At 31.4% G+C, this 13,782-nt stretch overlaps 1 long non-coding RNA gene across 1 annotated transcript; it reads right to left on the bottom strand.

Annotated features, from left to right (window-relative positions):
* Nucleotides 1–5,519: 5,519 nt before the first annotated feature.
* LOC124897049 lies at nucleotides 5,520–13,531 on the bottom strand. The gene is made up of 2 exons (XR_007053505.1): nucleotides 12,693–13,531; nucleotides 5,520–5,873 (listed from the first exon to the last, which is right to left on the bottom strand). It is a non-coding gene; the product is annotated as an uncharacterized LOC124897049 (long non-coding RNA).
* Between the last annotated feature and the right edge of the window lie 251 nt (nucleotides 13,532–13,782).

Genomic DNA, 13,782 nt, shown 5'->3' with positions numbered 1-13,782 from the left:
GGAAGTTTATATAGTGATGTTATATTTGTATATGTGGTGGCCCCGACGGCCAAGTATTATATATATATATATATATATATATATATATATATTTGTGCGTATTGTGCTGATACAGGTAATTAGACCCTTCTATATGCAACGAAGTGCTGTCCAAATTTTTGGTGACATGTAAGTGAAAGTACAAGTATTTGAACGGGTTCTCCCGGGCCTTCTCGACTTCGGGTGTCAGTCCGGCCCGATGGGATTTTGGGGCGTGACAAACATCATCCAAGTCCACAGTAATCCAACAAAGCCTCTATGTAAAAAGAACCAAAAGCCAGTCTTGGTCGGGATATGTCCGCGACTCTGACAATGACAATGACAATGATAATGTTAATGATAATGTAAACTCTCAAATCTAGTGTATGAAAGGAACTGATGAAATGTCTACTTCTTCCAGAGAATGAAAGCTCACCACTTTACTATAATAAATCGATAAACCGAGTCAATCCACCTACCTAAAAGTATTCGAAGACGGATAGTGGAGTTAACACTAGCATGAAACTCAGGGATAGAAGATTAAATAATGTCATGAATAACAATTCAAAACCAGTCCAAAATCCAATGCAAGTAATCAAATGCAAATACATATATCTATCACGTGTCGGGGCTTAGCATGCACTTTAAAAATTTAGCCTGGACTGTGTAGATCAACTTTCATAACATAATAAGGCACCCAAGGGCTATATGGACCCAACTCTTCCCCATCTGGTTGGGCCCAGTGCGTGTGGTCACATGACCCAGAGGGTATAAATATGCACAATGGGGGACTCGAACCTCCCGCCATACCAAGGTGACAAAAACACCCAATAATATAATATAATGTGGAGGACTCGAACCTCCCAATCATATGATAGTAATAAAGAAGACTCGAACTACCCGAAAATTAGACCCCCACGTCGTCAACTGTGGTTTCCACTGTTGGTCTATCAGGACCTTGACTTTCACGACTCAGCTACACAACCCTCATTATAGCCCAATTAAAACAGTTATCTCACATTTCTATTCATTGAACCATGATACACATTTAGGAATGCATTGATGGTATTGTCATACCAACCACACTTGCAAGGTAACACCAACATGCCAAAATAATTTTATTATTTGGGAAATTAATAGCCCCCTTAGTTCAATTATACATTAGCTTGGGGAATTACACAATCCCATAAGGTTCAATTCAATATCATTATGTTTCATTAACCTTTCATATCATGCAATAGTTCAAAGGTAGTTTAATGTGCATAATTATCATATTCAAAACTAATTTCACAATATGGAATCGAGGTCATTACCACTTCAAAAGTCAAAAGTTGGGGGAAATCACAATCCTATAGTTTATTCACCATACCAATGCACCCCACAAGTTCAAAACCATAATCAAAGCATGATTAATTATAGATAAACCATGGAAAGCATTGTTCAACAACAAACATTCAAAACCCTCAACTCATGTCTCAAAACCAATATCAATACCATATGAATAACACTTTAAAACATATGCTTTTAACAAATTAGCAATTAGGGAAGAGTAACATGCCTGAAATATCCAAGTTTATGGAAAGAATTCAATCCTTGAGCCCTTGGATGACCTATTTCTGGGAAACCCTAAGTTGCTTTATAGAATTTGAGAGAGTTCTGAGAGTGTTTAATTACGTTATGAATGAGAAATACTCCCCTTGAGTGCTTTATGAGCGTGGAGTTTTAATTGGATAAGAAGGGAACTGTCAAAGTGCCTTTAAATTAAAAGCTAAAATTTAGTCGTCAATGTCTACGGGTCACTATACGGCTCATAGGATTTTGTTACGACTTGTCATCACGAGTCGTAACCAAGACAGTTTATAGGGCACACACACTATTGACCCTACGACTCACCTTACATGACTCATAATGGAACCCTATGACTCGTAAGGTCCAGTCGTAGTCAACACAGAAATCATTGGGGGTAAACACAGGATATCCTATGATTTGCACAAAACTCATAACGAGTCTTTATGACTCATAGTGAGCCACTCATACTCAGAACAAAATATAGCCACACACACTATTTAGGCTATGGTTTGAGTCCAACGACTCATCAAGACACCCTACGACTCGTAGGGTAGGTCGTAGTCAGGACAATAAGGATAAAATTTCAAAAATATTTAGGGATCAACACCTGGGTGTTTCAGTTGTCCTCGGAGAAATTCGTTGTATTTGTAAAAAAAATTCTGTATTCATTTATTGTTTGTAGTGAAAACATCTAATTTTTATATAATTGCATGAAATTTTACGACTAACGAAAAAAATCTTGAATGACTACTTATTTATTGATATGTATAAAAAATTATCAAGAATCTAACAACTCTTAAATTGTAGAATGCAATCCAAGATGATGTCGATGTTCGTTTTTAAAACTCAATTGGATTAACAATATCTATATTTTAAAGAAAAATTATTCTATTAATTGGAGTTGTATTACGTAGTTTTCATTTACTTCCACTGATTTCATATTAATTAAGTAGTTGTAGATTGATAGTTGTATTAAAATCAGTAGTTGGAAAGTGACGTTTAAAATACAATGTTCAGTCATATCAATTCAAATAAGAAAATATTGTTGTATCAAATCCGTCTGAAAAGTTAGAAGATTCATAAGAAATGCAAATCTTGAAACTTGATTGAAAAGAAAAGTTAGGGTCTCAAGATTCGTAAGGATTAAGAATCTTGAATCTTGATGAAAAGAGAAGTTAGGATTTGTGATTATGAAAAGAATAATGCAAGAGTTCATGTGTACCTTTTAAGGCAAAGGAGCTTGCATACCTTAAAATTTATGCATTTTCTCATTCCTCCATTCCAAATTATTTAACCTACTTTTTACATTAACTTGGTCCAAATTAATTGTCCTACTAATAAAATTAAGACTTATATTTTTATCCATATTAAGTATTATATCTTAAAAACTTTTTGAAAATAGAATTGTTGAATTTCAAAGTAATTAAATATAAATAACCTTTCTTTTTTCTATCAGTACTACTCTAAAGTCATTTTTGTGTAATGACTCCCAACTTTTCAAATAAATTTGTTTGTGGTTTATACTCCATAATTGCTGCTTAATTATTAGAGTATAAGGGTAAAAAATAAATATACACCTTCAATTATTGACATCTTAAGGGATACGTAAAGTGCAAAGAAGCCAAGTAATTTAAAACGGAAAAAGTATTTATTTCGTGCATCCTACCAAAACTATTACGTGCTTACAATAGCAACATAAATTCAGAGTGAACCAAACAATAACTATCCTGACATGCTTTCGATGATCTGTTCAATCTATATTACTATTACTACCAACTTTCATCCATTCAAGAAATCTATTCAATCTATATTAGTATTACTACCAACTCTCTTCATTCCTTACTTTATAAGAATAAATTTAATGTGTGCATGCAATTGTTCAAACCCATGAATAAAATAAGTCATGTTAGAAAAAAGTGATACAAATGAGCCACGTTTTTAATGTGTTATCAAAATAAGCTACTCAAAATTATTTATCTCAGTTTATATAATTTTTAATGAAAAAATATTTGTGATGAATTATTCCAAATGGGTATAAAATAAAATTACAAATTTTGAGTTATAAAATAAAACTTTTAACTTGCAGCTTCTATTATAAAGCGTTATAATATTTTTTTTCTACTAAATGAATTTTGATTTTTTAAAAAGTCACAAGTAGAATTAAAAGATGAAAAAAAATAGAAACAAAAACTAGGCATATTCAAAAGTAAAAATTGATTAAAAAATAATATTTTGATATTAATAGTAACCAATTAAGTACTAAAAAGTTTCTATATTCATGTCAAGCGATCTTGTAAAAAAATAGGCGATCGTATTAGGCACCCAAATTTGAGGAGCCTCATTTTTTATAATAATATATATAAATTTTTTAAAAAATATTGAATATTATTTGTACAAAAAATAATATTTTTATATAAAAGGAAAGAATTATTAGAAGAAGTTTATACATCTAGAGTACTATGTCTTAAGAAAGATTAAATATATTGATTATATTATTACTTAAAAAAATAATTAGAAAAAATTGATTATATAATTTTGAAAATAGAGTTTATCAAAAGAAAGTTATTTTTTCAAAAAAAAAAATTAAGGCCTCCGTTTGATTTTCTGCCTCAGGTTACGAATATGCTTGAACCGCCTCTGATTCATGTTGCGGTGAAAGTTCTATATTGATGTATTGTTTGTAGTAAAAAATCTTGTTTTTATATAATTGCATGAAATTTTATGTCCATAGAAAAAAAATCTTAAATAGCTATTTATTTATTGATATGTATAAAAATTTTATGAAGAATCTAACAATTCTTAAATTGTTGAATCCAAGTAATTTAAGACAAAGTGTATGGTCCTGAAACTCAATTTGATTAACAATATTTATATTTTTGAGAAAAATTATTCTATTAATTATAGTAGTATTATGCAATTTTTATTTTATTTTCATTGATTTCATATTAAATAAGTAGTTGTAGATTGATAGTTGTATCAAAAATAGTAGTTGAAAAGTGATAATATTTAAAATATAGTGTTCAGTCATATCAATTCAAAAAAGAAAATAGTGTTGTATCAAATCCGTCTAAAAAGTTAGAAGATTCGTAAGAGATGCAGATCTTAAATCTTGATTGAAAAGAAAAATTAGGGCAACAAGATTCGTAAGGATTAATGAGAACCTTGAATCTTAATGAAAAGAGAAGTTTGGGTTTGTGATTATGAAGAAGAATAAGGCAAGAGTCCATGTGTACCTTATAAGGTAAAAGGACCTACATACCTTACAATTTATACATTTTCTCATTCCTTCGTTTCAAATTATTTGACCTCTTTTCTATATTTACTTGTTTCAAATTACTTGTCTTATTTATAAAATCAAGACTTATTTATAAAGTGGTATAATATTTTTTCCTAGTCAATGAATTATATTATTTTGAAAAGTCACAAGTAGAATAAAAGGATAAAAAAGGAAAAAAACAAAAACTAGGCATTTTTAAAAAGTAAAAATTGATTATAAAAAAAATTAAATTCTACTGGGAGTTTGTTACATTCTACATAGAGAAAAGCAAATGAATCCTTAACGTCTTCTACAAGGAGCTTGTTCTCGAATGCAGGAATTCTTGAAACACGGAACAGTTGGTACATATGGTCTTGTTGATCTTCGAGAGTTATCTATGTCCTATGAAATTTTTATTTATTACTATATTAAAATTTTAAAATCATGCATTTGAAAAGTACGTAAATCAAGAAAATAACACCATACGAATGCTTGCGAAGGCTCTCCAACAACATTGATTCATGTAATAACATAAATAATTATTAATATATTGTTTAATTATAAAGTAAACATAAATATTATAAAGTAATAGTTTCGTACATTAACCGTAGAAAAATTTAATCTTTCAGTGAAAAAAGAGTTGTGCAATAAAAATTAACGCGTTGTTGGATGAACATTAGAAAAGTATTTGCTAAATTAGCTAAAGCCACTTACCCCAACAGGTGGAGTTACAAAATCAGAACTTTGTTTATGGAAAGAATTTGCTTCACTAGTTAAGGCTCCAGTATAGTCAAATGTGGAGTAATACGACTCAACACTAGTTGTACCCAGCGACAGATTGAAATTACCTTCATATTGTACTCCACGATCATCCAAATTTTCTTCATCAACCAAATTATGTTCAATATGAATTTCATTCTGTTGTTGCCCACCTCTCTCACCGCCTCGATGAGCCCTCTCTCTTGGTGCAGCAGGTCGTCAACAAATTTAAACGGGTGGCGGTTGCTCATACTCATTCGGCAGCGTATATCTTGGATCAAAAGTCAAACACGTTTTCAGAAAGGCAACAGTCATTGACTCTAGGGAAATCGATGCAAATTGCGCTACAATTTGCCTCACCTCTTCTGATTGGTTATTATTGTTTTATCCTTTTAAGATTTTATTTTAACGAGAAAATGATTTGGCCTCTTTAAAACTATTTCAAAAAAAATCAAGAAGATTTTGAAATAATTTTAAGAAAGTAACAGAGTCGCCACTTGATTTTTATAGAAAAAATCAAGATAAAGCTTAAAAGAGTTTCAAAGATTCAAAAATAGAAATAAATCTTTAAAATTAGAGAAACTGGGTAAGGATTCGATTAATGCCGTAAGAAGGTTTTTAAGGCACTTAGGAATGTCTGTTTAAAACGGTTTACGAAAAAGAACTAACTTGACTAACTAAAGTGTCTAATTTTCGCAAAGACTTGATTTTATAAAAAAAAATATAAAAATTATTTATTTAAACGTCAAAAAAGATATTAATGCAAAGGAGAAATATTCTATTTGAATTAAACTAAGTTGCCATTTTTTCTTTAGATTTAAGAGGAAAATGAGTTTTGCTTTTTGTTAAAAAAAAAAAGAAGAAGAATATGAAATTATTTACTTATTACTAATTATTATTATAAGGTCGATTTTGTTATAGATGATACCTTTTAAAAAAATGTTAAGAGAGCATTAAATTAAAAGTATCTTATTAATTATGAAAATTTAAAATTTATACGAAAATTTAGTTTCTTGAGTTTGAAGAAAGTTATTTTAATCCAAATAGACTGTTAGTTGTATGAACATAACAAATGTCATTTTGAAATAAAATACTTAATCTTTAAAAAACTTGTTTTAAGAGGAAAATCGAAGGAACCAATTTAATCTATTTTAGTCAATATAAATTAGGTGAAAAGACTTATGAATTAAATAAAAGAAAACTACAATAAAATACAATGACAACACCTTAGGGGATTTACCTAGATTAATTAATTAAAATATTCGCTAATAGCAAATAAACAATACAAGCTACAAAAAAAAATACAAGAATTGAAATTGGGCCCTTAATTAGCCCATCAACGAAGCTTCCCAGCTTTTGGGCTTTGAATCATGGACTTCAGCCCATTTTTATCCATGTATACCGGTTGTATATCACGGGTGAATCTCAAAAATAAACTCAAATTAGGGTGGCCTTTAAATTTTAGCCCTAAATAAAAAAAAATTCTTAAAATAGCCTTTACCTATTAATTAATATTTTTTTGAATAAAATTGTCCCTAATCAATGGAGTAAATTACATAAATGATCCTCATAATGGATAACAACTCCATATTTATATCTTTCAACTTTTATTTTTTCTCTTTTTAATTTTTATTTTTTCTTTTTTCTTTTTATTTTTAATTTTTCAACCCTTACTTTCTTCTTTTCAACTTCTTTTTTTTTTCTTTTTCATTTTATATTATTTTTCTTTTTTATTTTTTCTTTCCTCTTTTTCTTTTGTTTTTTTTAGTTTTTCTCAACCCTTACTTTTTTCTTTACACCTTTCAATGTCTACTTTTATATAAAAAAAAAACTTTATTTTATTTTTCTTTGATTTTTCTTTTTTATTTTTAAGTTTTTCTCGACCTTTATTTTTATTTAATCTTTCGTTTTTTTTATCAACCTTTATTTTTTTGTTATTCTCTCTCAACTTCTACATTTTCTTTTATTTTTATTTTTTTTGATATTTTTCTTCATTTTCTTCTTTTTTCGTAATTTTAATTATTTTTGTTCATTTCTTCGATTTCTTCCACTCAAGTTACATCTCTAAGAGTTAACACTATCATATTATAAAGGTAAGATTTACAACTTTCGAACAATAAGTTATGTTTCATGGGCAAGAGTTGACACTACTACATTGTAGAGGGAAGACTTATGACTTTCAAACAAGTTATGTTTCATGAGAAAGAGTTGACACTACCATATTGTATTTTGATTTATGAGATGTTATACAACTATTGCCTTAGAGGTAAGACTTAGCTCAAGGACTTTCAAGCAACAAATTATGCCCCACGGGCAAGAGTTAACTCTACCACGTTATGTTTTCATTTATGAAATATGTTCTACAACTATTGCATTAGAAGCAAGACTTACTCAAAGACTTTCAAACAATAAATTAGGCCCCACGGGCAAGAGTTGACTCTACCACATTATGTTTTCATTTATGAAATGTTCTACAACTATTGCATTAGAGGCAAGACTAGGCTCAAGGACTTTCAAACAACAAATTATGCCCGTTGTAGAAGCAAGACTTACTCAAAGACTTTCAAACAATAAATTAGGCCTCACGGGCAAGAGTTGACTCTACCACATTATGTTTTCATTTATGAGATGTTCTACAACTATTGCCTTAGAGGCAAAACTTGGCTCAAGGACTTTCAAACAACAAATTATGTTCCACGGGCAAAAGTTGACTTTACCACGTTATGTTTTCATTTATGAGATGTTCTACAACTATTGCCTTAGAGGCAAGACTTGGCTCAAGGACTTTCAAACAACAAATTATGCCCCGCGGGCAAAAGTTGACTTTACCACGTTATGTTTTCATTTATGAGATGTTCTACAACTATTGCCTCAGAGGCAAGACTTAGCTCAATGACTTTCAAACTACAAATTATGCATCACGGGCCAGAGTTGACACTACCACGTTATGTCTTTATTTATGAGATGTTCTACAACTCTTGCCTTAGAGGCAAGACTTAGCTCAAGGACTTTTAAGCAACAAATTATGCCCCACGGACAAGAGTTGACTTTACCACGTTATGTTTTCATTTATGAGACGTTCTACAACTATTGCCTTAGAGGCAAGACTTAACTTAAGTACTTTCAAACTACAAATTATGCCCCACGAGCAAGAATTGACTCTACCATAATATATTTTCATTTATGAAATGTTCTATAACTATTGCTTTAGAGGCAAGACTTGACTCAAGGACTTTCAAACTACAAATTAAGCCCCACGAGCAAGAGTTAACTCTACCACGTTATATTTTCATTTATGAGATGTTCTACAACTATTGTCTTAGAGGCAAAACTTGGATCAAGGACTTTCAAACTACAAATTATGCCCCACGGGCAAGAGTTAACTCTACCACATTATGTTTTCATTTATGAGATGTTCTACAACTATTGCCTTAGAGGCAAGACTTGGTTCAAGGACTTTCAAACTACAAATTATGCCCCACGAGCAAGAGTTGACTGTACCACGTTATGATTTCATTTATGAGATGTTCTACAACTCTTGCCTTAAAGGCAAGACTTAGTTCAAGGACTTTCAAATAATAAATTATGCTCCACGAGCAAGAATTGACACTACCACGTTATGTCTTCATTTATAGGATGATGTACAACTCTTGCCTTAAAGGCAAGACTTTGCTCAAGGACTTTTAAAAAATAAATTATGCTCCACAAACAAGAGTTGACACTACCATATTATGTCTTTATTTATGAGATATTGTACAACTCTCGCCTTAAAGACACGACTTACCTCGAGAATTTTCAAAGAACTTCGTAACAACGATTCATGCCCTTAAATTTGCTTTGATGTCAAAAAATGAAAATCTCTTTGCGGATTATTCAATTTTTTATTTATTAGCAAAATATAATAGAAGTTGAGAAAACAAAAAAAAACGATCAAACAAAATAAAGAAATAAAAAAAAATTGAGAAAAAAAGGAAAGAAAAAACATAAATATCAAGAAAAAAGCGAAGAATAAAAAAAATTGAGAAAAATAAAAATGAGAGCAAAAATAAAAATAAAGTTTAAAAAAAATGAGGAAAAAAAAGAGAACTGAAAAAAGAAAAAAACGATCAAACAAAATAGAGAAATAAAAAAAAGAGTGCAAAAAAGGAAAGAAAAAAATATAGATTAAGAAATAAGTGAAGAATTAAAAAAATTGAGAAAATAAAAAATGAGAGGAAAAAATAAAAATAAAGTTTGAAAAAAATGAAGGAAAAAAGAGAAATGATAAAAACAAAAAATAAAAGAAAAATAAAGGTTAAAGTCAATGGAATAAAAAAAAAAAGAAAGATAATGCTTGAGAAAAAAGAAAAAAAAATAAAGTTTGAGATAAATGAATTAAAACATGAAAATAAAATTAAAGGAAAAAATAAAAAGTGAAAATAATAAAATTAAAGAAAAAATAAAAAAGTGAAAAATAATAAAAAATAGAATAATAAATTAAATAAAAAATAAAAAGTGAAAATAATAAAAAATAAAATTTGAGAGACAAATAAGTATGAAAAGTTTTAAAAATATATTTGAAGTATAGAGGGGTAAAATGGTACTTGTACTATACTTAAAAAGTAAAGAAGGTTATTTTTTAAAGACATTTCTTATAAAGGTCAAATATCTAAAGCCACCCATATTTGGGTCTGTCGCATGCAATTTCCTGGTATATCACAGTTTTGCCTTGCTGCATTTTTCTGTATATTCGCTATATATCAATGTATAAAACTCCGTATACTTGCTCCCAACTTTTCGCTATATATCAATGTATAAAACTCCGTATACTTGCTCCCAACTTTACCATACGTCATCCCTTGGCTTATATCAGCTGCCTTTGACTTGTAACTCTCGTATATATGGCGTATACCAGTGTATATCAGCGCCTTTGGACTTGGATGGGGCTCGACTCGAAGGAAATACAAAAGGGAGTCCATTTAGACTCAAATGAGTTCATGCATAAAAGAGACAAAGATAAAGATTAGCTATTCAAGTTTCGACAAAGAAAAGATATGGTCAAACGTGATATGTATAAACTCATAGTTAGTAAACAAATATGGTGTTAAAACAATCATAAAGCTTGAAACATTCATTATTTTAATCTAGCAAAGGTGAAGAAAGAAAGATTTCATTAAGATGATACAGTGAGGCTACCAGACTAATGTTTAGCATTTGGACAATGCATATTTGATGACAAAACCTGTTACTTTTATTTCAAATATCTCTTGACCATATAATCAAACACAAGCAAATATCCCACAAGTTTGAAGGCAAATAATCCAAAGAAAGGAAAAGGCACGGACAAGTGAGTTTTAACTAGATATCAACCATATTGAAGCTCACGAACTATTTGGTTACAAGCTTGAATTAAATCCAAGACTCTTTTTGATTAAGAAAAACAAAGGAGTAACGGGATAGGATAGCATTGTATAAGTATTTTAGGGGGAAAGGAAATGAAATAGAGCAAAAACGGGAACAAATAAAAATAAATAAAACCATAAGACATTTTGATGCCTACAAAGACATTTTTTCTCATGCTACACTTATCCATAGCCAAAATAGCCTCGCTAAACGGTCAAATAAGATAGTGAAAGAGCAGAGCACATAACAATTTAACAATCTAAAGTCTCAAAACAAAAGAAACCAAACACAGAGAGTGGTATCTAAAAACAAGCTAAACTCATACAAGGGAGTTTTTTTTTAAACAGAGAAACCAACAACTTTCTTTTTCAAATCCAATAAATGGCCAGAAACGTAATTTCTTAGTAAATAAAATAAAACAAGGTAGCCACCTTCTAGTGCCCCGACACAGAAGCAAACAACCTTACAAATTCATCGTCATACAATTCATAGTCAACCATATCCAATATATGGCAGCAACTATGACTTTCTGAAATTAAATAAGAGTAAGCACCCTTATTACACTCTCAATCATTCAACAACAACAGCATACCCAGTGTATTCCCACATAGTGGGGTCTGGAGAGGGTAGAGTGTACGTAGAACATACCACTACCTCAGGTGAAGTAGAGAGGTTGTTTCCGATAGAACCCCGACTTTGGACCAATAGCAGTATAACAAACACAAAACATAAATGTATATAAACTAGTACAGTATGCAAAATAAACTAACACCGCTAGCCACAAGATAATATACTATAGCCATGAACTAATACTAAAAACTATCTATCTGAAACCATAGACATCACTCAACACCACGAACAAGTAACTTCATACACAAATAAAGAACACTCCCCTACTGTTACCAACGCACTCCCTATCCCCTAACCCTCTACCCTAATCCGCATCCCCACAACTTCCTATCACTCTGTAAGCTGTAACTGCTTCATATCATGCCTAATCACCTCCCTCTAATTTTTCTTTGGCCTAACTCTACCCTGCCTAAAACCATCCATAGCCAGTGTCTCACACCTCCGCACTAGAGAATCAGTGCCTCTCCTTATCACGTACCCTAACCAACGTAACCTCACTTCTCGCATCTTATCCTCTATCGAAGTACTCCCACCTTCTTCCGAATAACCTCATTTTTCACCCTATCTTTCCTGATATGGCCACACATCAATTACAATATCCTCATCTCCATCACCTTCAACTTTTGGATGTGTACACTCCCAATCATTCAAACATATTAAAATGGGAAATCAAGAAAAGAAAAGCTACACCTTGGATATGGACAAATATTACGGCTTGTAATTACTATTTTCACAATGACAAGATTATAAAAACACCATACCCATACCCACTGTTATTTCAATACATGGACAAGAGAAAAAAAATTCAAAAAGAGGGGCGGTGTTTACGCAAGCGCAGAACTTAATTTAAAGTAAACCAAATATGTAGACACACACAACTGAACTTGAACTACTCTTCCTTTTCGTCAACATGATATAAAGATCAAAGATGGACACCATATATAACTTCCAACAAGGCCGGAGCATATAAAAAATCTCATATCAACGACATTCGTGACAACAGTAATATTTACATCTTTTTTTTTTTACACACAAACACAGAAAAAATGAAAAAATTCAATAGAGATGAAGTGTTCACCTTTTTTGGAGCAGCGAACTTAGGACAACGAGACTTGACTACGAACTTCCACCACAAAAGTTTAAATTTAAACTTGTCGGAATTCAATCTTTCGGCGAAATTGATTTTTCCGAGTGTGTTCTTTGAGAATATTGTTGCCTGAGGTTACACGCATGCACCTCCAAAACCCTGAAATTTTTCCCCAAAGTCCTCCTCCTTCACCCCTATCCCTCACTATCTATTTATAGGAGAATTTGGGGGGAAAAGAATTAGGGTTTTGGATTTAAATCCGAATTTTAAATTGATTTTCTTGGAGAATTTCAAACCCACAGACAGAGAGGGCATGTATTTGTTGGCTTCTTGCCAAAAGGGAGGTGAACATGAGTTGAGCAAGAAAAAGTCGATGAAACTTTAGCCAAAATTGGTTTTACGACGGGGTAAAAGAGTAAAATTGATGGCAATGGCTAGGTTGACTAGGGTTTATGGATTTGACGATGTTGTCATTGAAGCTATTATTGTCGAATTGGGGTCTGATTTTTGTTGTTGTTGCTTGGACGGCGTTGTCGTTGTTGACGTTGTTGCTGGCTGTTTGTTATTAACGGTGGTGTTAAGGGTTATACACCATTGTTGTTGGGTTGTTGTTGTTACTATTAAGGGAGAAGAGGCTTGGCTCGGGTCGGGTCGGGTCGGGTCGGCGGCTGGTGTGGGCTGCTGGGGGTAAGCTGTTATCGTTGGGCCGGTTGGGTGCAGAATTGGGCTGGGATGGTTGATTTTGGACTGGGTTAAAATTAAAAGAGATGTGGATTTGGGCTGGTTTAGTTAAATTAGGAATGGGTAGATTAAGCTAATCAAGGAAGTTCAATTTAAAAATTGTAACCTCTTAATATTAAAAAACTAGAGTTGCATGGCCCGTGTCAGCACGGGCCCAATATTATAGATATCTTTTAGCACCAATATTCAATATTGATGAGATACAAACATAAATGTACATTGATTTAAAACGATAATTTTTTAAATAATAACTATTTGACGGTACTCCCTAAGAAGTGAAGTTTTATAAAATACTTTTTTTCCACATGATAAAAAAGTGTGATGTGTCATGTAGTTAGGT

The sequence above is a fragment of the Capsicum annuum genome, chromosome 3, assembly GCF_002878395.1.
Source record: "Capsicum annuum cultivar UCD-10X-F1 chromosome 3, UCD10Xv1.1, whole genome shotgun sequence".
Taxonomy (NCBI): domain Eukaryota; kingdom Viridiplantae; phylum Streptophyta; class Magnoliopsida; order Solanales; family Solanaceae; genus Capsicum; species Capsicum annuum.
Note: the sequence above shows the minus strand (reverse complement) of the source record. Positions and strands in the feature narration are given on the sequence as shown.